We start from the raw sequence: 21,189 nt of genomic DNA on the forward strand, positions 1-21,189 counted from the left end.
ACGTTAAAAGAAGCGATACCGAAATAAATAAACAACTCCACAAGAACACAAGTGCAAGATGTCGGTATGCATGCATGAAACTCCAAACCATTGTAAACACGTTCGAGTGCAAAGGTACTACTAAAGAAAAACTCCAAAACCAACATAAGCATAGTAATAATAATTTGATGGTTTCTCAACTACACCTATTTAATCTAAGCTTAGACCAACTTACTGTTCCAATGTCTAAACAAGTGCTAGCAAATTTTATTGAAGATTTACTGTTGCTAAATATCTTCACCGAGAGTTACACCAAAAAGGGGTTTGGTTTTAACTAGGTTATGGGCAGATTAGGCCGAAACTTAACCTGTAATTACCACTGCAGAAAGTTTTTAGAAACTAGAATCTAACAGGTTCATTAAATCCTACACGTTCTAGGCTTTCCAGAAAGGTGTAACTTGCAAAGTTTGGATTAACAAATCAAAAGATATGCTTTTCAGAAGTTGACTAACCTATACTAGAGGTGCTGTGAATACAGTTTTCCAAAGATCATATACTGGTGTGAACCGATCTGATATTGTGCAACAAGTGAACTAATGTTTGGACAAAGATCTATTCTACGCTCTAAAGGAGGTTTTACGCCAGCAGGTTCTACAAAACAGTCTATACGAATTCTAGAAGGTGACTACTCCAGAAGACACATGCTGTGGATAGCTAATACCAACGAAGATGCACTACAGGAGATCATGGATACGGGGTATCCCTAGTGAACTAATCTGTAGATAAATGTTTGCCCTAACAATAGCAGAAAGAATTGGCTAAAAATGTTCTACGGTTCAAAAGTTACAAGCTATCGAAAAAGGCTAATCAAAACTGCTCGTGCTGAGTGTTTCTCACCGGAGGAAGTCCGCCGGAGTTGAGGAAAACAGCGTGGGAATAGGGCAGTGCTTGGGCGTAGCCCGTGGGGTGGCGAGGTGAGAAGAAAGGAGGACCTGGGCGCCTTTTATAGGGGAAGGGGAGAGCAGGGTCAAGAGATTATCTCGTCGGAATCAATGGCTCTAGCCATTAATGGAGAGGAGAACTGTGGGGAGACCATTGGGCTGTAATTTGGGAAACTGAGGAGGGGATTGGGGAGAGGAGGCTCGTGGGATTCGATTCAGAGCACCTGGACGGGGAACGGTGAGGGCAGGTGAGGGGAGCCGGAGGAGATTGCGCCGGCGACGGCGTTGTGCCTGTGTCTGTTCGTGTTCGTGCAGAAGGAGGAAGACGAGCACCTGTGGGGGTTGGGCTGGGCTGTGGCGCTCGGGGAGAGATGGGCCACCGAGATGGGCTTCGATAATTTGTTTTCTGGTTTTTCCAAATTGTTTCCTCTTTAATAAATTCTGGATTTGGTTATGGTATTCAAAATAACACCAAACCTTGTCCATAAAATTCCAGAGATGCAAACAAAATGCTTTGGGCCTAGGAAAATTATTTCCAGCCATACATACCATGTGAAAATAATTCTTGTATCAAAATATTCCGCTACGAGCTTAAGTATCTTATAAAAATTAATTTATAGAGTTTATACTTCCCAAAATATTTTATAACTCCAAATATGCATTGGTGACATAAATTAAATCATTCCCATTTTGAGGATGTCATGTCATGTTACCCTCTTCTCGTTCTCAAACACAATTGGAAATGAAATAAAATATGTCTAGAAATTCAAAAATGCATGAGAAACTAAATATGCATGAGGCATGGTGCTATTACAGCCAAAATGAAATTTTGGGTGTTACAGCAAGGTGGAATGCTTTTAGTGTCACAAGATGGGACACTACGCCACCAGCTGCCCGGACAACCAAGATGGCACTGGGAACAAGCCCAATCCATTCCAGAAGGGCCACGTGAATCACGTGGATGTGGAAGAAATCACCGAGGAACCAGGTATTATACTTGGCACCTTCCACAATAATGCTTTTGAAGTACTAGTTCTGTTTGACACTGGAGCATCGCATTCATTCATTTCAAAAGTATTAGTAGAAAGAGGCAAATTACCCTCTAAGACCATGGCTCGACCCATGAAAGTGAACTCACCAGGTGGAACAATCCTAGCAACCCGACACTGTCGCCAACTACCCCTAAGTATTGGGAGACACACTTTTCCCTCTGATCTCATAGTTATAGATTCCCGAGGACTGGACCTAATCCTGGGAATGGACTGGTTGACCTTATATGAAGGATTAGTAGACTGTGCCTAAAGGACTGTCACACTCACAACCCCAGACAAGAGACGCATCCGGTACAAGTCAACTCACAAGCTTAAGAAACCTAAGATTAATGCTCTTAAGGGGGTTAGCGTGGACGATGTACCAATAGTGAAGGAATACCCGGACGTGTTTCCAGAGGAATTACCAGGCATGCCACCGAACCGTGATGTGGAGTTTCTTATTGAGTTAATGCCAGGAAGTGGACCCATAGCCAAGAGACCATATAAGATGGCTGTGGATGAATTAAAGGAATTGAAGAAGCAGCTAGCTGAACAGTTAGCGAAAGGCTTCATCCGCCCCAGTTCATCACCATGGGGAGCACCTGTCCTGTTTGTGGAAAAGAAGGACAAGAGCCAATGGATGTGCATTGACTATCGCTCACTAAACGAAGTGACGATAAAGAATAAGTATCCTTTACCCATAATCAATGATCTTTTCGATCAATTGAAGGGAGCTCAAGTGTTCTCAAAGATCAATCTGCGATCAGGGTATTTTCAGTTGAAAATCCGAGAGAAGGATATACCCAAGACGGCATTCACCACTAGGTATGGACTGTATGAGTACACCGTGATGCCTTTTGGTTTGACCAATGCACCCGCATACTTCATGAACATGATGACAAGGTGTTCATGGAATTCTTGGACAAGTTTGTCATGGTATTCATCGATGACATATTGATCTATTCCAAGAGCAAGGAAGAGCATGAGCAGCATCTGCGCATGATTTTGGAGAAGTTGAGAGCACACCAGCTGTACGCCAAATTCAGTAAGTGTGAATTTTGGTTATCAGAAGTCAGCTTTCTTGGACACATGGTGTCAGGAGCCGGAGTAGCCGTTGACCCAGCAAAGGTTTCAGCAATTACGGAATGGGAGGCACCGAAGAATGTCGGAGAAGTCCGCAGCTTCCTTGGACTTGCTGGTTACTATCGGAGATTCATTGAGAATTTCTCCAAAATAGCGAAACCCATGACAGAGCTTTTAAAGAAAGAGAAGAAGTTTGCCTGGAATGAGTTTTGTGAAGAGAGCTTCCTGGAATTGAAGAAAAGACTAGTGTCTGCGCCCATCCTTGTTTTGCCTGACCTACAAGAGGATTTTCAAGTATACTGTGACGCCTCACGTCAAGGATTGGGAGGAGTGTTAATGCAAGGAGAAAGAGTTGTAGCGTACGCATCGCGGCAACTAAAGAGCCACGAAGGCAACTATCCCACTCATGACTTGGAGTTAGCATCGGTAGTGCATGCCCTGAAGCCTTGGAGGCACTATCTGATGGGAAAGCATTGTGAGCTGTTTACTGACCACAAGAGTCTGAAGTACATTTTCACTCAGAAGGAGTTGAATCTGAGGCAGAGAAGATGGTTAGAACTGATAAAAGATTATGACCTGAATTTACAAAATCATGCAGGCAAGGCTAATGTAGTTGCCGATGCATTGAGCCGCAAGGGCTATTTAAATGAACTAACAGCTGGAAAATTACCACCAGAGTTGTGCGAACAGTTCAAAGACCTCAGACTGGAAATAGTACCAGAAGGTTACTTAGCCGCTTTGGAAGTGCAACCCACACTGCTAGATAAGATTAGAGAAGCACAGAAGGATGACTCAGAAATAAAAGAAATAAAAGAGAATATGCTTATAGGAAAGGCCAAGGATTTTCGAGAGGACGGCCAGGGTACCATATGGTTCGGAAGACGCATTTGCGTACCGCAGGATCCAGGACTCAGAAAGTTGATTCTGCAAGAAGCCCATGATTCACCGTACTCAATCCACCCTGGAAACACAAAGATGTACATGGACCTCAAGGAAACATTTTGGTGGTCCGGATTGAAGCGAGACATCGCTGAGTTCATTGCCTTGTGCGATGTGTGCAGTAGAGTTAAAGTTGAACACCAGAAACCAGCAGGATTGCTAAGACCACTGCCAATACCGGAATGGAAGTGGGATAAAGTAGGCATGGATTTTATCACCGGGTTACACGGGACCAGATCAGGATCTGATTCCATTTGGGTAGTGGTTGACCGTTTGACCAAGGTTGCCCACTTTATACCGGTGAAGACTACATACACCAGTGCACAGTTAGCGAAGCACTACATATCCAGAATAGTGTGTTTACACGGAGTACCCAAGGAAATAGTTTCAGACAGAGGTACTCAATGAAGGGGCGCGTAGAGATAAACAAAAAACTTTTCCTACGCGAACTCCCAAGATCTAGCCGAGGTAGAAGGCCACGAGGATTACCACTAGACGCGCAGTTGCGGATTATCGATGCGGCGCCTTGATGCAGTGCAGTCCCTCGATCCGATCCAGCCGATCAAATCCCGCGATCGTCGAAGTGCTGAACGTACAGCACCTCTGCCGGTATCCACACGTGCGAGGAGGAGCTCCGGCGGCGGACTGCTAGGTCCGGTGCGACGGTTGAACTGAATCGGGCTAGGGTTCTCAACGCATGAGAGTGGAAAAACCGTGCCCCTTAGGCATCCCACGCCCCTGCTTATATATCGAGTGGAAGTGGGCTCCAAGCCTTGTGGCCCATCCACCCTGCGAGTCCAACTCGCATTGTCAGCCCAATTCCAGTTCGGGTCCAACCCGACCAAATATTTGCTCCCGCTCTTAAGTGTGTGACCCCGCAGGCTCATGGCGACTTGGACACGATTGGAGTCCGACTCACAATCGATCAATCGGTAGCGGCTCCTAGCAGAACGTGCCGACTCCCAAGTACCATCGAGTCATGACGACGTACCTTCCAATGTGACATACGTCTTAGTCCCTTTTGCCTCACGATATACCTTGTCGAACTATAGGCGATTAATTGTCATCCCTTTAATAGTTCAACTCTCTTCTCGATCCGTGATATACGATTCATCCGACTAACTCTTAGTCGATCGACCCGGTTAACAGTTAACCAAGTCGCGCATGGCCATGCTTCCCGAATCATATCACTCGAGAGGGCCCAGAGAATATCTCTCCAGTCGGAGGGGCAAAATCCCATCTTGGTTATCCACATCACACAGCTTGATTCTCAGTCAACCCGAACTCTGCCTTTATAACTGCCCTGTTACGGAACAACGTTTGACAGAACCTAAGTTGGTGATCCACAACTCGGATTGTGCGATAACCTCAGGTCTAAGGATTACATTGATTGAGACATGCAAATGACGACCTACTCGTTGCATCTCAATATGGGTCAGTCCGACTCGCTAAACTCTTTAGCCGAGTCCGTGTAAGCTGGAATGACATCACCATGCCCATGACAAGTGGAACCGAGTCATCAGCCAACTTTCACATTAGTCTAGGTTATGTGTCCAGCACAACCTCAATGACTAAGGACAATTTAGTATGAACAACATGAATACATAGTTCCACAATCAAATCACATATTCAATGATACATATCAGATGTTCAAACAAGGACAACTTAATAATATTTATGAATACATTGGGAATTACATCATACATGATTGCCTCTAGGGCATATTCCCAACACTCAATTTACCTCAAGATTTTGGGGACAACTACATGAGTCTCTAGGAACGAGACTAGAATTCAGCACAGCTTTTCATCCGCAGACGGATGGACAGACCGAGAGCGTAAATCAGATCCTTGAAGATATGTTGAGAGCTTGCGCTCTAGATTATGGGTCTAGTTGGGATAACAATCTGCCGTATGCAGAATTCTCATACAACAACAGCTTCCAAACCAGCATTGGAATGCCACCGTTTGAAGCCTTGTATGGAAGGAAATGCAGAACACCATTGTTATGGGATGGTGTAGGAGACCGTAGCCTATTCAGGCCGGATATGATAAAGGATGCCGAAGAAAAGGTTAGACTCATCCGAGACCGGCTGAAAGTAGCCCAGTCAAGGCAGAAAAGCTACGCAGATTCTAAACGTAGGGAAGTCATCTACGAGGCTGAAGATAGAGCGTATCTCAGAGTTTCACCGATACACGGTGTCAAAAGATTTGGTATAAAAGGAAAGCTAGCACCCCGTTTTATTGGACCTTTCAAGATCTTGTCGCGACAAGGAGAGGTAGCCAACAAGTTGGATTTACCGGAAGCACTGTCGAATGTCCACAATGTCTTCCACGTATCGCAGCTGAAGAAGTGTCACCCCGAGATGGCCGACACACCCCTGAGGGATACGATACCTCTAGAAGAAGTCCAATTGCAGAGTGACCTCACATATGAGGAGAAACTGATCAGAATCTTGGACACAACTGAGAGACAAACCCGATCCAAAACCATCAAGTTTGCAAAGTCCAGTGAGACCATCATACAGAAGAAGAAGCCACTTGGGAACGCGAAGATGATCTTCGAGAGGACCACCCACACCTCTTTGCTAGCCACACCGAATCTCGAGGACAAGATACATCTTAAGGGGGTTAGGTCTGTAACATCCCAAAATTTCAAACTTTTACATGAGCATTACATCCATAAGCATCATGCCACAATTGCATGTTTGAATTCAAATTTGAATCATAAAAGACTTTAAAAGATTTTGTTTACACCTATTTGAGCTTTGGATCTTCAAACCATTAAGGTTTCTAAAATAAAAGGGGTTTATTGCACATATGAGCTATCCCATAATTTTTGGGTAATTATTTGGAGTTGAAAAAGTATTTTATTTAAATAGATATATGGCCCTAAAAGCATTTATAGGGAAAATGTATTTTTATATATTTTATTTTGAAGAGAAACTACTTCCAAAAGTTGTATCATGGTAGAACATGATTTTACAATTTTTTTGGAATTTATTTGGCCAATTTGGAGTTCAAACTCAAAAGATGTCAAAGGAATGAGAAAAACAGAAAAAGAAAAGGTCTAAAAGAAAAAAAAAGGGTAAACCGGACCGGCCTCGGCCACTTTGGGCCGAACCGGCCCAGTCCGACCGCGCCCGACCGCACGCGAGCCGGCCCCGCCAGCCCGGCCGCCCCGCGCGCGCCCGCACCTGCTGACAGGTGGGGCCCACCTGTCAGGGGCTTCTTCCCCGGAAGGAAAGCCCCGCGTCCGCCGGGCGCCTTCCTTCTTCGCCGCCGCGCGCTCACCGCCGGATTCCCCTCGCTCCGCCCTTCCTTTTGCACGCTGGAGTGCATCCTTTTAAGCCCCGCGACCCCCTCTCTTCTTCCCTTCTGCTCCCCCTTGCTATCACGCCGCCAGGCCGCCCCGATTTCTCACCGGAGTCCGACCACCCGCGCCGCCGTTTTCTCTCTCACCGACGACGTTCGGTGAGCCTTCCTCGAAGCCGTCCATCTCTCTCTTCTTCTCTCTCCCTCGCGGTCAAGATGACGTGCTTCTTTTTCCTTTTCGTGCGCTGTAGCTCCCCGCCGACGAACGCCCGACGCCGCGCCGCCGTCCGCCGACCGCGCCGCCCGCCCGTCTTCATCCTAGGCACCGACCCCGCCGTCCCTGACTACCGCCGACCGCGCCCCCGTCTTCATTTGTGGGAAATCTGAATCCCCGTAAGGATGCTTCAAAGCGTCCCAATACTTCACGTGCTTACCCGATATTCCATGTTAATGAATCTTACATTCTGAAGATGGTTAAGGATAATAAAGTGAGAGCTAATTTCACTGGAACCATAATGCGTGGAGAACATGCAAAACCTTAAATCTGGGTGCCAAAATCTGTCATTACATTTTTCCGTAATGCCCTGTGTTCTTCAAGTTCTACTAACATGCAGGAACCCATGAAAACATGGGTTCCTAAACGAGCCTAACTTTCTTCGTAGGCATATGCATCTGGAGGAAGAGAATAGGTCATGGACTCCGGATGTACGAATCATGACCGGTGAGAAGAAAATGTTTAGCTCTTTAGAACTTGGTCCTCAACATCATGAGAACATCACTTTTGGTGACAGTGGTAAGGGAAAGGTAATCGGTCTCGACAAAATTGCTATTTCCAAGGAAAATGACCTGTCTATCAATGAAGTACTTCTTGTTGAATCACTTGGATATAATCTTCTATCAGTTGCTTAACTATGTGATAATGGACTAATCGTTTGCTTCACGAGACCATATGTGTATGTTACTTCAGAAAAGGATAACTCTTTTGTCTTCAGAGGGCGAAGAAAGGGTAACCTCTATCTTGTAAATTTTGAAGACTCCGCATACTCACCCCCTACGTGTCTAGTTGCAAAATCCTCACTAGGGTGGCTCTGGCATAGAAGACTCGGTCATGTGGGCATGAAGAATTTGAATAAGCTTGTCAAAGGCGACCACATCCGAGGCTTGAAAAACGTTTCCTTTGAAAAAGATCGTTTATGCAGTGCGTGCCAAGCTGGGAAGCAAATCGGAGCGTCTCATCCTGTGAAGAACGTCATGTCTACTTCAAGACCTCTCTTGGGTGTTCATGTTGATGATTATTGATGATTATTGATGATTATTGATGATTATTCACTTTGTGATTGTTGATGATTATTCACGTTTCACTTGGGTGTTCTTTTTGAATGATAAGAGCACAGTAGTTGAGATCTTCAAGAAGTTTGCACGAAGAGCCCAAAATGAGTTTGAAGTATCCATCAAGGGCGTGCGAAGTGACAATGGAACAGAATTCAAGAATCTTCAAATGGAAGAATTCCTCGATGAGTACAGCATGAAGCACGAGTTCTCTGCACCTCATGTTCCTCAACAAAATGGGGTGGTAGAGAGGAAGAACCGTACATTGATCGAAATGGCCCGAACAATGCTGAACGAGTACAAGACTCCTGACCGCTTCTGGGCTGAAGCCATTAATACCGCTTGTCATGCTTCAAATCGCCTGTATCTTCATCGACTTTTGAAGAAAACTCCATACAAGCTCATTTCCTACCGCAAGCCCGATGTATCATACTTCAGAGTCTTCGGAAGCAAATGCTACATCCTCAACAAGAAGAATAGACAAGCTAAGTTTGATTCTAAATGTGACGAAGGTTTCTTCTTGGGTTATCCCTCGAATGCACATGCTTATCGAGTCTTCAACAACACTACCGAAGTTGTTAAAATTGCTAAGGATGTGCAGTTCGATGAAGCTAATGGCTCCCAAGAAGAGCAATTGCCAATGTCTGTAGATATCGAAGAAATTTCAGGAAATATCCAAAAGATGGCCATCGGTGATATTCGTCCAGAAGAATTCAAGCAAAGTGAATCCGGAAACAACAATGAGGAAAGCGCTTCACAAGCTGAAGAACCTAACCAAACCGAAACTTCCACCCCAGCTAAAAAACGACCTGCTGCTTCAAATGAAGCACAACCTAGCACTTCTGGTGGTGACGTACCTCATCCAAAGATCTGCAAAAGAATTCAGAAGGATCATCCCGTCGATCAAATTCTTGGAGACATCAGAAGAGGTACTCAAACTCGCTCACGTGTTGCAAATTTTTGTGAGCACTTCTCTTTTGTGTCTTCAGTTGAGCCGAAGACGACGGATGAAGCATTGTCGGATCCGGATTGGGTAATGGCTATGCATGAAGAACTGAACAACTTCAAGAAAAATGAAGTCTGGACCCTTGTGGAAAGGCCAAGACAAAATGTCATCGGCACCAAGTGGGTCTTCAGGAATAAGCAAGATGAAGATGGAATCGTTGTGAGGAACAAAACACGATTGGTTGCACAGGGCTTCACTCAGGTTGAAGGTTTGGATTTTGGTGAAACCTATGCCCCCGTTGCACATCTTGAATTCATTAGAATTCTTCTTACATATGCAAATCATCATGACATAACTTTATATCAAATGGATGTGAAAAGTGCACCTCGAGCCAGAAAGTTCTTAATAGAAAAGGCTTTCAAAATTGGTAAAATTGACCCAACACTTTTTACAAAGAAATTGAATGATGATCTCTTTGTGTGTCAAATATATGTGGACGATATTGTGTTTGGTTCCACTAACCCTGATTTCAGCGAAGAATTTGGAAAGATAATGACGGAGAAGTTTGAGATGTCTATGATGGGAGAATTGAAGTTTTTCCTCGGTCTTCAAATCAAGCAAATGAAGAATGGAATCTTCATCTCTCAAACGAAGTACATCAGAGACATGCTGAAGAAATTTGGGATGGAATCTGCTAAGGAAATTGAAACTCCAATGCACACAAATGGTCATCTAGACCTCAACACCACCGGTAAACCTGTAGATCAAAAGGTTTTTCGTTCCATGATTGTCGTCGCTCGATGCTCCGACACCGGGGGCGTGCATCCACGTCCCCCTTTTAGGTTCGGTAGGGGCGTCTGGGGCAGAGACCCGGTTATCGCCGGCACGGCCAACGAGGCCCTATGGGGGCGGTGAGACCAAGTGCCAAGAGGGCGCGCTAGTACCAGAACAAATGCACACCCGTTCTTTTTTCCAGGTTCGGGCCACCCGGAGGTGTAAAACCCTACGTCCTGCCTATCTGAACTGATACTGATTGCGGATCAAGCATTTACAAGTTTTTTGCCGGACCAGTTCCCGGGCTTCCTCCCAATGTCTAGTACTTCTTACTATTCTCTGCTTGATGTCTACAGGAATCAAATGACCAACTCACTATCCTCCCAACTGTCTGACCCGTCAACCCTCTAACCCCCTTGACCGTTGGCATGGGTCCTCCTTTTATACACAAGGGGATGCCACATGTGCCACGGTGCATGGGCTACAAGTGTCCAAAGGGGAGGCACGCAACTCTCCCCGGTGAGCTGGTGGCATGCATGGGTGCCACCTCCGCTGCTAGGGGCCTAAGACCCTAGGGTAGGATTGAACAACCACTGTTCCTTGCATCGGACGGGTAACTACCCGTCGGTCGGCTCGTTTACTGAGCCGCGCGCCTTACTCCTTGCCTTGGTGGGACCGCGCGTTCCGCGCCCGCCACGCGCCCGCACGGCGCTGTCCAGTGGGCCCCACAACCCGAGGCGGGGGCACGCGACCGGGAACCCCCCGTCCCCGCCAGTCGACCCGGGGAGCACCCGGGACCAGCGCACCCGAGAACCTCCTCCCGGGAAGCAGCTTCCCGGGAGGTGCCTAAGCGGGAATGTTCCCCGAAGCCCCGCTAGCCCCTTTCGGGCTGGTAGCTTGCCGGGAAGCTCGTCGGCGCTCCCCGGGATGAGACCTTCCCGGGAACCCGGGGGAGGGGCCCACGCGTCGCGCAGCGGTGGTACCCCGGGTGCCGCCGGTGCGACAGTAGCCCCCGGGCGTGGGCCGGCATCACCTGTTCCCAAAAGGGTCTCCCTCTAGTCGGTTGCCGGGCTACGCCCTTAACCGACGCATGGGCCCCTGATCAGTTGCGGGCCTGCGTCCCTTCGCTGCCCCGTGTACGGCGCCGCTAAAAGCGGAGTAGTGGGCGCGAGATTTCCGCCCTAACTCCCCCCCTAAATAGGGTAGTTAAGGCCACTCCGCGCATTACTCCCAGTGATTAGGAGTTATCCCCGCGCACCCGTAGGGTACGGAACCGGCCGTTACCAAACGACCGGGCATCATAAATCTTCCACTGTTGCCAACAGGGGAGCAACACTTTGCCCTTTCGCCTCCATCCTCTTCCGCATCTCGCATCCCTGCGCTCCTGCCAGTTTTCGCCCTCGCTCCCCATGGCACCCCCCACCACCAGGAAGGGGAAGGAGGTCCAGTCTTCGAAGAAGCCCGCGACCAGCAAGACCGAGGCGGCACTCAAAGCGGCCGCCACCAAGGACCAGAAGAGGCGGGAGATGCGCGCCACAGTCGCCTTCTTCTGCCCCGGCTACAACGGCGAGGCGGTGGGGAAGCTTCGGCACGCCGTCGCCTCCAACTTCAACGAGCACGAGGAGACGCGGATCTTCCCGGCGGGTGTCGAACACCAGGATAACGACTTCCGGGTGTTCGCGTGCTTCCTCCTCTGCGGCATGGTGCCGCCCTTCTCTCTGTTCCTCCACGCGCTGATGGAGTCCTATCAGTTGCGGGTGGCGCAACTCCACCCCACCTCGCTCTTCCTCCTCGCCACCTTCTAGTTCCTCTGCGAGGCGTTCGTGGGGGTGATGCCGTCGGTGGGGCTCTTCCGGCATTACTTGTACCCGCGCATCGACAACGCGAAGGCGATGTCGTCGGGGGTGGTTTTCCGCGCCCGCGACCAGATGAAGTCGGAGTTCATCGTCCGATCGGGGAAGAAGATCGAAAAGGAGTGGCGGGGCGGCTGGTGCTGGGTCCGAGTAGAGGAGTTCATCCAGCCGCCGACGGAGCTGCCGGTGCCACAGATCGGCTGGCAGGATACGTACCACCGCGATGCCGACCTCCTCCCCATCGTGGAGAAGATCAAGGCGTTGCGGCTAGCGTGGCTCACAGATGTCGACGTGGCGCGCGCCTTTGTCCATCGGCGCATAGCCCCGCTGTAGCTGCGTTACCGGCCTGTGTGGATGTACATGAGCTCCGGGGACAGGACACGCCTCCAGGCGGACGGCATGGATTTGGAGTCCCTCAGGACGTGGGTGAAGGGGATCTCTGGTGAGGTCTTCCAGTCGACGGAGTTCCCGCCGGGGGTCTCCGCTCTCCATGCCGGCGTCAGGGTGCTCAGCGACATCATCGGCGCCTTCCCGCCCTGCAACGAGTGGGGGCTGATGGACGACACCCCCACCCATGTCCCACACGCTCCCCCGCAAGCACCCCGTGGGAAGCAGGTGCTCGAGGAGAGCGGGGGCGGGTCCGAGCCCAGCTAGCCCTCCCTCCGGTCGCTGGAAGACGAGGCGGGCCAGGTGGCTGCGTCCCCGGAAGTCGTCGCCGTAGAGGATGACGATGAGGAAAGCAGCGACAGCGCGCCCCTGATCGTGAGGAGGTCGAGAGCGTTCGCGGCGGCCGCAGCCACCTCCTCAACCGCGACGTCCGCCCCGGCAGCGGCCCCCAACTTGGCGGCGGCCGCCGCTCCTGGGGCGCCCGTTGGTACCACGACGGCCTCCGCGGCAACAAGGGCCGCGAGTGCCTTGGCGGCGGCCCCTGTCTTGGCGGCGGCCGCCAGTCCCCGGGACGTCTTCCTCCCTCTCGGCAACCAGCACCGAGCTGACCACCTGGTCAGTCGCCGCTAAGTAGAGTAGCAACGGCTCGCCCAACTTGGGGGCGACGAGGATGGGCGGTGACCTCAGGTATCGCTTGAGTTCCTGGAGCGCCGCCTCAGCCTCGGCAGTCCAGTCGACTGGACCCTTCTTCTTCATCACCCGGAAGAAAGGCAGGGCACGCTCGCCCAGCCTGGAGATGAAGCGTCCCAGTGCGGCAACGCAGCGGTTGAGGCGCTGGACATCTTTCACCTTGCGGGGGGCCTCCATCTTCTCGATGGCTTCTATTTTGGTCGGGTTGGCCTGTATCCCCCGGTGTGAAACCAAGAAATCTAGAAGCTGCCCGGAGTTGACACTGAAGGTGCACTTATCAGGGTTCAGCTTGAGCTTGATCCTACGGAGGTTGTCAAATGTCTCCCGCAGGTCATCAATCAGCGAGTCCCTACGCTTTGATTTGATGACGATGTCATCCATGTAGGCCTCCGCATTGTGGCCTAGCTGGGGCCCTAAACATTCTCGCAGGGCGCGCTGGAATGTGGAGCCCGCGTTCTTCAACCCGAAAGGCGTGCATGTATAGCAGTAGCAGCCAACCGGGGTGATAAACGCTGTCTTTTCCTCATCCTCGACCGCCATCTTGATTTGGTGGTAACCGGAGAAAGCATCCAGAAAACTCAACAGGTCACAACCAGCAGTAAAATCAACTATCTGGTCGATACGGGATACAGGGAAGGGATCCTTGGGGCATGCACGATTGAGATCGGTAAAATCTACGCACATGCGAAGCTTAGTCCCTGCTTTGGGCACTACTACAGGGTTAGCCAGCCAAGTGGGGTACAAAACTTCCCTGATCGCCCCGGCAGCCCTGAGCTTGCCCACCTCTTGCCCGGATCTTCTGCTTGGCGGGGTGCGCGTCCGGGCGCACCGTGAGCCGATGCTCAATCACCTCCCTGGGGACTCCGGGAAGGTCCGACGGTTCCCAGGCGAACACGTTGACGTTTTCCCGGAGGAAGGTGACGAGGGCGCTTTCCTATTCGGCGGTCAGGTTCGCACCGACGGTAACGGTGCGCTCCTTGTCACCGGCTTGGAGGGCAGCTTCTTCACCTTGGCGGACTCCTCCCGGAACCCCCGCCCCTTGCCGGGGCGCGAGCTCGAGGCTGCGCCTCCTCCGGCTAGCCCTTGCGGGGTGGCGCGGGCCTTCTTCGTTGCCGGGGCGTCACCCGGCAAGGCGTCGTCCTCGACAACACCTTCGTCGCCGGCTTCAGCTGCAGCAGCGGCTCGGACGACCTCGCCAACGCACCAAGCTGCGTCTTTGAGATCGTACCAGATGGAGAGGACTCCGTAGACGGACGGTATCTTCATCACGCCGTAGGCGTAATGCGTAGCTTCCATAAACTTGATCAGCGCCGGCCAACCAAGGATCCCGTTGTAGGGCAACGGGGTATGCGCCACGTCGACCACTATGTGCTCGGTCCTGAACGCTTCCCGGGACCCGAAGGTGACCGGCAGCGTGATGCGTCCTAGCGGGCGCACGATCCCGGGTTTCACCCCCCGGAAAGGTTCGGTGGGCTGCAGCTGCTCCATCGGCAGCTGGAGCTTTTCCACCAGCCTAGCGGACAGGAGGTTAAGCCCCGATCCGTTGTCCACCAGCACCTTGGTCACCGTCATATTGCTAATGATCGGCGAGACGACGAAGGGTATTACCCCGGAACCCAACTGTCGCGTCGGTGATCGTCGGCGTTGAAGGTGATCGGCACGTGCGACCACCTCAGCGGCTGTTGCGGCTCTGCATCGGGCAACAGCGCGCACACGTCGCGGGTGAGGCGCTTCACCGCGGCATGGGATGGGAGAGCGTATGCTCCCCCATGGATGCAGGCAACGCCACGAGGCTCCTGGAAGCCCGGCTCGTCGCCGCCGGAATAGTCAGACTCGTGCTGCTCCTCGGCGCGCGCCCTGTCACGCCCCCGAGGAGGGTGTTCCCGCGCAGCGAGGGGCTGGCGGCGCCCCCCTTGGGGTTCAACCCTGCCGGCATCACCGTTGGCCGGACTCGGACCCGCTCTGGGGTCGTCCGGGCAATCTCGGAAGAGATGCCCAATGTCGCCACAATTGAAGCAGGCGCCGGCGGCACGGCGTTCCTCGTGGCGCTGCTCCCGCCGTTGCTTGATCCCTTGCAGGACGCGGCAACTCTGCGCGTCGTGGGTGGAATTGTTGTGGATAGGGCAGTGGGGTACGTCGCCCTGCTTCCCGCCAGATTCTCCCCCTGGCAAGGCCTTCTTCGTGGGCCTCGCGGCAGGAGCCCCCGAGTCCGCAGCGAGAACTTGCTTCCCGCTGCGCTTACGTGAACCCTTCTTCTGCGAACCCTCGCCAGGGCCCGCGGCAGCCTGGGCTGCCAGCTCGGGTGCTAGGCGCCCCTCCTCGGCCATGGCGCACTTGTGCGCCAAGACGTACAAGTCCTACGTCGTCCGGATCCGATGCGTGCTCAGCTTCTCACGCATCTTGGGATCGCGGACGTTGATGGCGAAGGTGTTGATGATGGCGGCCGCCTCCGCCTCCGGGATAAAATAGGAGAGATTGGAGAAGCGGTTGACGAAGGCCCGCAACGTCTCTCTTGGTTTTTGCACGATTGTGTGCAGCTCCGCCATGGTCCCCGGGCGCTTATAGCCGCCCTAGAACGCACTCACGAACTGCTCGCGCAGGTCTGCCCAGGTGGCGACGGAACCGGCGGGCAGGTTGAGCAACCAGGTTCGCGCTGATCCCTTCAGGACCATCGGGAACCAGTTCGCCCTGACCTTGTCGTCAGCGCCGATGGCATGCATGCCCAGCGTATAGGTCAGGAGAAAATCTTTGGGGTTAGCGGTCCCGTCGTACGTACCGAGCGTAGGCGCTCGGAACTTACGGGGCCACATCACCCGCCGCAGCTCGCGTGTGAACGCGGTGCAGCCGTCGTCTGGGCCCATGGGAGCGTCTTCTCGCTCCAGTGGGCGCTGGTGCTCCACCTCGCGCCTGCGCGGGCGCTCCAGGCGCGGGCGCAGATCCTCCTGTTGTCGGGCATTCAAGATGCCACGCGCATCGCCCCCCGGGACGATGGGCGATGAACTTGAGGACCCCTCCGGGCCCCTGTCTACCAGGCCCCGCTGAGGAGGGGGAGGGTTCTCCCCCTGTCGCGAGGCGGGCGGCGTGCCTTCGCGCTCTGAGTTCGGCCCGTGGCCGGAGCCTCCCGGGGCGCCCTCGCCTTGCGGCTGCTGGGCGGCCAGGGCGAGAAGCCCTTCCAACTCCTCGCCTCACGTCTCGTGCGCCGGCGTGCCCTGCTGCGGGTCGTACCGCACCATGACGCACGCGGCGACGATGGCTTCAGCCGTGGTTCGCACGGGGGGCAACCGGTTTCCTGAACGGCTGCTTCCCGCCCTGGCCCCGGACGCCTCCAGGTGCGCAGGGTGCGAACCTCCAGGGGTCGCCCGTGACGTGGCGTGCTCCTGGTGCCGCTGCCGCGGGGCATCCTCGGGTCGCGACTCAACCCGTTGGCTCGCCTGGGCAACGCCATGCGTGCTCACCCAACTGCCCCCGGTGCTGGGGGCAGGTGGTCCCCTCGGCCGATTGTCGGTCGACGGTCGGGGAGGCGGCGGAGGCAGCTGCGTTTCCTGCACCCTCGAGGGCTCGGGATTCTCTTGAGCTCCCGACTCGGGTCGCACGTCGTGCGACCGCGTGTGCACCGCTGGGGCCTCACGCGGGTCTATGCGTGAATCACCAGCCCGCTTGGGGGGCATGGTGACAAGGCTCGTCGACGGAGGAGAGTGAGGCCGATGCCGATGGGAATTTCTACTACCGGCGATCTCCGGCGTTGTCCACTCCCGCGCCCCCTACCTGGCGCGTCAGATGTCGTCGCTCGGTGCTCCGACACCGGGGGCGTGCATCCACGTCCCCCTTTTAGGTTCGGTAGGGGCGTCTGAGGCGGAGACCCGGTTATCGCCGGCACGGCCGACGAGGCCCTATGGGGGCGGTGAGACCAAGTGCCAAGAGGACGCGCTAGTACCAGAAGAAATGCACACCCGTTCTTTTTTCCAGGTTCGGGCCACCCGGAGGTGTAAAACCCTACGTCCTGCCTGTCTGAACTGATACTGATTGCGGATCAAGCATTTACAAGTTTTTTTCCGGACCAGTTCCCGGGCTTCCTCCCAATGTCTAGTACTTCTTACTATTCTCTGCTTGCTGTCTACAGGAATCAAATGACCAACTCACTATCCTCCCAACTGTCTGACCCGTCAACCCTCTAACCCCCTTGACCGTTGGCATGGGTCCTTCTTTTATACACAAGGGGATGCCACATGTGCCACGGTGCATGGGCTACAAGTGTCCAACGGGAAGGCACGCAACTCTCCCCGGTGAGCTGGGGGCATGCATGGGTGCCACCTCCGCTGCTAGGGGCCTAAGACCCTAGGGTAGGATTGGACAACCACTGTTTCTTGGATCGGACGGGTAACTACCCGTCGGTCGGCTCGTTTACTGAGCCGCGCGCCTTACTCCTTGCCTTGGTGGGACCGCGCGTTCCGCGCCCGCCACGCGCCCGCGCGGCGCTGTCCAGTGGGCCCCACGACCCGAGGCGGGGGCACACGACCGGGAACCCCCAGTCCCCGCAAGTCGACCCAGGGAGCACCCGGCACCAGCGCACCCGGGAACCTCCTCCGGGGAAGCCGCTTCCCGGGAGGTGCCTAAGCGGGGATGTTCCCCGAAGCCCCGCTAGCCCCTTTTGGGCTGGTAGCTTGCCGGGAAGCTCGTCGGCACTCCCTGGGATGAGACCTTCCCGGGAACCCGGGGGAGGGGCCCACGCGTCGCGCAGCGGTGGTACCCCTGGTGCCGCTGGTGCGACAGTGATCGGCTCATTGCTTTATCTTTGTGCATCTAGGCCAGATATCATGTTGAGTGTTTGCATGTGTGCAAGGTTTCAAGCAGATCCCCGAGACTGTCATCTTATGGCTATGAAGAGAATCATCAGATATTTAGTTCACACCCCATTCTTCGGTCTCTGGTATCCCAAAGGAGCTTCTATTGATCTTGTTGGCTATTCTGACTCAGATTATGCCGGTTGCAAAGTTGATAGAAAATCCACTTCCAGCACTTGCCAGTTCCTCGGAAGATCCTTAGTAAGTTGGTCTTCAAAGAAGCAGAACTCTGTTGCTTTGTCGACAGCTGAAGCAGAATATGTTTCAGCAAGCAGTTGTTGTGCCCAACTTCTCTGGATGAGACAAACTCTCAAAGACTTCGGTATCTCAGTGGATGCCGTTCCTCTTCTGTGTGACAATGAGAGCGCCATAAAGATTGCCAACAATCCTGTCCAACATTCTCGCACGAAGCACATTGACATTCGACACCATTTCCTCAGAGATCATGTGTCCAAAGTAGAAATTAGCCTAAACCATGTGAGGACAGACAAACAACTCGCAGATATCTTCACCAAACCACTTGACAAAATCAGATTCTGTAAGCTGAGGAGTGAATTAAACATCTTGGATTTCCGGAATGTCTCTTGAAGACTTGCATACTTGTGAATACTCTCGCATTCATGTTTACTTCACCTGCATTGTCTTCAGTTTTTCTATTCCTCAGTTTGTGCTATCTGTTCTTCGTTCTTCGTTTGTCTTCAGTAGGTTTAGAAGCCTGTTATTTGTCTCTTTCTTCAAATTCATCTGCACAGTTGTTCTTCACTACTGTTGCCTCTTGCTGACAGATGAAAATGAAACCTAAGGACACCTTAGAACCTATCTATCTTATCTATTTCTTGTCTGTACACAAAATCTGTTTATCTTAATTCAAGTATCGTCAAAATCTTTGTCGGTGATGCAAGAATTTTCATTCTTCAAAATGAGTTTTGTTTTCTGTAAAACCATTAGTCTTCAAAGTTCTGAAGAATACAACTTTCACGGAATCTTTGTTTTAGCCGTAGTCTTCACGAATCTTTCCGAACGGTAAAATCTTATCCCTAAGGAAATTTAAACCGTACGAGGAAATCCTAACGGAAATTTTGGGATAAAAAGATACCGGTAAGATCCTCCTTTTTCACCTCCCTATATAAGGATTTCCACCCCTCCTCGGTAAACTCACCTCAGCCCCCAAAATCCACCGCTCTCGCGCTCAAAGCTTTCGCGACCTCCTCCTCACCGCAAACGCCCGGACGCATTCTTCAAGCTCGGATCTTCAGCGCCGTCGCTGTTCTACATCGATTCAAGTCGGGAATTCTAGGCAAGCGTCGTTTTTCCCCACTTAGATCGATTCCGCGTAGCAAACGCATCTAAAATCCTCGTTTGCTGTAATAGATTGATCGCTCTCGCCGAGTTAGGGCTTTGCGGTTAGGGTTTTGGTGATTCCTCTGTTCTTCACCAAGCTCATCCTAGGTACACTTCAAATCTTCATTAGATAAATTCTCACTCCAGTAGATCGCTATGTTTGCGTAGGTTGATGTGCTCCGTATTTCGGAAGTTCTAGCTAAACAGATCTAGATTGAAGCTTTAGAAGTTTTACAGTTTAGATCTGTGTAGCTGTTTTCGTTGAAGGACAGAGCTGTCATTCTTTCCAAACGTAGTAAATCTGTTTCAACTAAAAACCCTTTGCCAAAATCGTTTTGTTGCTGAGAATTTGTGTACTTCTTGCCTATTCTTTGTATCCTCTACTTCACAGGTGTCACCATGTCTGATTCTACCCACTCCAGCAATGACTCTGACAGAGAAGAACGGTACCGGTTTGACTCAACGCCTGAGCCCTCACCGCCGGTTTCTCCCAGAGTAAACATTGAAGACTCGGATGAAGAAATTGAGGACCCTGTGCCTCTGAGAGTGACACCCTCTCCTGGTGTACGCCTGAAGTATGCCATCAACTCCCCACGGCTGGTGAAGTTTTGTCCAGTCGTGGAAAGAAAGTGGCGTCCAAGCCCAAGGCAGAGAAGAAGGAGAAGGTGAAGAAGTTCAAGGACGTGCATGGTCCCACTGCTGAAGAAATCCTTGTCTTCTATTCTTCAGAAGAAGATGTGGAAGAGGAGACTAGAATGAAGAGAAAGCACCGTCACCAGCACATAATCCGCAAGCACTCTCGTGCGTTAGCTGCTGTGATTCGGAGAAGAACGAAGGAAGCGGAGAGTGCCAACCTGTATTTTCCGGCTCCCAAGCTGGGAAACTTCAAGATTGCCCGCAAGGAAGGCGGACCTCATCGTGAAGAATTCAACAGAAGAGCTCTGCAGATCATCAGAGATATCAACTATGTTGACCTCTCCAAGAAGCCCAAGTCTAAGAAGGCTTCACAGAAACTTCCGCGAGAAGTCTTCACTTTGAGTTCAAATGTGTTTCAAAATCTGTCGATTTCGTGCTTGACTACCTAATCTAACCGTTGTGAGACGAAGTGATAAAGTGTGAGCTGGAGGCTCAAATTCACTTTATCAACGGGTCACAACGGCTAGATCAGCCGTGGCCAAGGCTATATAAGACGACCCTGAAGCGATCCTCCCCCTTACTAGGGTTCGATCTCTGTGCTTACTGTGCTAGTCCCTGGATCGACTCACTAGCACACACAGTTTCGTGATGAAATATGCAGAAACAAAGGTCAAAAGTACTTTATTACATCGCATCATCCACAATTTAAATAGTACTTACAACCTCGCATGACCTCTTGGGCCAGCATAACACAAATACTGTTTCATCATCATAAAACAATGTTTCAAAACTGCAGCGGAAAAGGGTAGATCATAAGGGCCACACTACTCCAAGGTGAGAGCATGTTGGAATGTAAGCACATGACCCACCACAAAACGACGAACCTCACTCATCGTCGGATCCACCTGCATTATTAATTGCAGCCACTACGTGGTCAATACATTTGAATGTATTGGCAAGCTCACTAGAGTTATAAAGGACCTACCAAGTACATGAATAGTTTGGCTAAGTGGGGTTTGGCTATTTTGCATAAAAGCATCATTATTCAAATCCTATCATTTTTAGACAAATAGCTTTGAATTCTATTGGACACGGGGTAGAAACA

Source organism: Brachypodium distachyon, chromosome 4 (genome assembly GCF_000005505.3).
Source record: "Brachypodium distachyon strain Bd21 chromosome 4, Brachypodium_distachyon_v3.0, whole genome shotgun sequence".
Classification (NCBI taxonomy): Eukaryota; Viridiplantae; Streptophyta; class Magnoliopsida; order Poales; family Poaceae; genus Brachypodium; species Brachypodium distachyon.